The sequence below is a fragment of the Lactuca virosa genome, chromosome 3 (assembly GCF_052849685.1).
Source record: "Lactuca virosa cultivar CGN04683 chromosome 3, Lactuca_virosa_CGN04683_v6, whole genome shotgun sequence".
Classification (NCBI taxonomy): Eukaryota; Viridiplantae; Streptophyta; class Magnoliopsida; order Asterales; family Asteraceae; genus Lactuca; species Lactuca virosa.
The window spans coordinates 66,316,629-66,320,235 of NC_136428.1; the positions used below are offsets into that span (position 1 = coordinate 66,316,629).

The following is a 3,607-nucleotide window of genomic DNA, read 5'->3' on the forward strand; positions in this document are numbered from 1 at the left end:
CCCTACCCACCACCATCATCATCACACGCCACCACCCATTACCACAACCACCCATCAACATCACCACTTACTCATCTCCACCACCCACTTGCACCACCAGTCACAACCACCACACCCACCACCACCACCCACCCACATCACCATCACCCGTCACCACCACCCATCCATCACCACCAACCACCTCCACCACCTACCCATATATCACCATCACCATCACCACCACCATTATCATTATCACCTGCCACCACCCATTACCACAACCACCCATCACCACCACCACTCATCTCCACCACCCACTTGCACCACCCGCCACAACCACCCCTACCCCTACCAACCACCACACCCATCACCATCACCACCAACACCACCACCACCCACCACCATCACCACCGTCCCCACTACCACCATCACCGCTATCACCATTACATGTCACCACCCCCATCACTCGCCAATACCACCACCCCACCCACCACCATCACCATTACCATCATCATCACCCGCCACCACCCATTACCACAACCAGCCATCACCACCACCACCCATCACCACTCGCCACCATCACCACCCACTTGCACCACCCGCCACAACCACCCCCTCCCCCACCAACTACCACACCCACCGCTACCACCACCACCCGTCATCACCATCATCCACCACCCTACCCACCCCCATCACCATCACCTGTCATCACCAACAGCCCATCACCACCACTCACCTCCACCACCTACAACCACCCACCCACACACCTGACCCATTCACCACCTACCCCGTCTGACCTATACACCACCCACCCGCCCTACCTCCGACTCACCTCATACTTCCATACGATAGACACAACCTATATACCACTACCTACCACCCTCCCAATACATATACACCTAACCACATCTACATCTCCACCTCCTTACACCAAGCAACCCCACTCATCCACCCACTCTTACACTCACACCCACAACTACATGTATTACTCTATAAATATCGTTAAGTTTAATTTTCATATTTAACCCTTCAAGTTGAGTTTATATATATATATATATATATATATATATATATATATATATATATATATATATATATATATATATATAATTCCAAAATTTATTTTATATATTTTGAGTTTATTTATTTATTATTATATTTTAAGTGTGTTTTCTTTCATATTTTAAAATTTCACCATAAACCCACCCACCCACACACCTATCCCAACCCCACCCCACCTCACCCCTACGCTATCCATCCTAACATCCACAACCACACACACACGCACCACCAATTTAGACTCACCCACTCCACCTAACCCCCTACACTACCCAACCTAAATATGAGATATAGTTTTATTGAAAAATTATTTAATAATATATATCAATCATAAACTTTGTGAGTTTAAGAATTTTAGTTTTTGTATATATTTTCAAAAGTAAATATGATAATTTGAAGTTTGAGAGTTTGAAAATTTTAGGTTTTTACAAATTTTCAAAATTAAATCTGATAATTTCGTGTTACCGCTCTCATTTTCGTTTCCCCCCTTCCTAATTTCAATTTCCCCCATTTGTAGACCTAATTCCATTTTGGAACACACCTGATACACTCATCCCTATCTTTTCTACCCTTTATCTTCTCTCTAAGATAAAATCAGTTGTAGGAAACACACATTGTCGGTCCACACACCACGATCTCGCTTCCTTGGTATGATTTTGGTTGTCCAATTGGCTTTTCTTCTCTTCTTCTACTTAATGTAAGTAATTGCTTTTGGTCCATTCTTCACTCTTTGCTCATGATTGTGGCTGATTCACCCTCTCCGAATTTCTATGTTGACGACCCATGTGCTTAGTTTTAAGCACATGGAGGGTCTTAAACTGATGGTCTGGATGGCTTTATTTGTGCATCTTTAGCTATAAGCATAAGTCTTTGTTCATGATTTTTATTGTCCGATGCAGGTGGGACGCGTTCAGCTATTCGACTCTTTTCTGCTCTCTTTTGATGGATTTTTGTGGTGTCGACTGCTTAGTCACGCCATATCTCTATTCGGTTCTACCCTTCTGATTGATTTTCCACCGAGGTACACTTCTTTTCGCTGTTATGGTTAAGGTATGGGACAGGCGGAGGTAAGATTATTTATTATTCCATCAGTTTCAATTCTAGATCTTTTTTTCTGTTGGCTATCAAGTACAGGTAAAAAATAATTTCGGTGTATCCTTTCTTTAGTTTCTTTTTAAATTGTTTTATGTACTTTGATGGAATTTGTAATGGTTATGGTTTTCAATTATTAATTTTTTTTGTTTCTCAGGTTACCTCAATATGTTGTGCAAGGAATGACTTTTCAATTCAGTTATGTTCTCTGTTATTTTTGGGTTTATTTTGTTGATACTTATGAGCTTTTTCATCAGAATGTATAGATTTTCATTCGTAAATTGATAGCGTAGGTGATCCTTCAATTTTGTGTTTTGATTGCATAACGTGATTGCATTTCATTGTGGAGGTCGATAAACTTATCTAATTGTATTGTTGATATCTGTTTTTGAAGCATGACTTTTATCCTTTATTTGTTGATGAAAAATCCCAGACCCATTCCATTATTCATGGGGTTTCTGGTTCCCTTCTTTCTTCTTTACTTCCTTCAAGCTAAAATTTTATAGTTTTCATTTTTAATTGTGTTGTTTGGTTTGATACATGGCAGAACAAATTTTTTTTTGTGCTCGCAAGCCGTTGATTGTTACTCCGGTTCTTCTCGAGCAATGTCTAATTACCTTGATTTTAATGATATCATTTCTTCTATTATATTAATTAAGTTACAGGTAGGCAAAAAATCAGCTCCTTTTAAAATTTATGGGCCAAATAGTCGTTTCTTTTAAGCATGCCACATGTTTGTGAAAATGTCACCAGAATGTTAGTAATGTACACTACAATTATGTGGTTTTTACATTTAAAAAGAATATGTGGCTTAGGTTATGGCTTCTGAAATTGTGGATTTTGTAATTGGAAGAATACTGGAAATATGTTCTACAACGTTGTGACTATTTTATTTTGCTCTTATCCAGGGAGATGCAGGTCGAAGAACAAAGAATTGAGACTGAAAAAGTGAGACTTCACGGGCTCCTTCAATTCAATAAATACCCTTAGCTTCTATCGAATCGAGCATGACAAAGCAGATGATTTGAGTGGATTACTTTGGATACTAAATATTCAGGTTTTAAATTTTGATGTATGCCATTTTGGTATTTCTTTTTTATGTAGCTCATAATTTTCAATCTATTAAAACTGAATCTTAATTGCAATAATGCTCCACATACATTAGTGTGAATCGTCCTATTTGTATTGTAGATTCACTTCATATTTAGTTTTGATTACTGTGTGTCCTTTTAGAATTTCATCAGTCTACTTGTCTTATATGGTGTATATACTTCATATGATCTGTTTAAGTAGTAGATTGATAGGTTTCATGTATGATTATATAACTTGGAAACTGTATGTATGTGTTGTATGTAACTTGGATGATATATTTTTGTTGATGTTGGTGGTGTTAAACCAAACCAACTGGAAATTGAAATTAATATTTCCAAATGTCAGGTTCATATTATACCCTCTAATGGAATATTGGCCAGAGCTG

The 3,607-nt window shown here is 38.6% G+C and overlaps 1 long non-coding RNA gene across 1 annotated transcript; it reads left to right on the forward strand.

Annotated features, from left to right (window-relative positions):
- The first annotated feature begins 1,593 nt into the window (after positions 1-1,593).
- LOC145162372 (uncharacterized) lies at positions 1,594-3,269 on the forward strand. Its single transcript, XR_013739062.1, has 3 exons — positions 1,594-1,735; positions 1,938-2,059; positions 2,288-3,269. It is a non-coding gene; the product is annotated as an uncharacterized LOC145162372 (long non-coding RNA).
- The last annotated feature ends 338 nt before the right edge of the window (positions 3,270-3,607 follow it).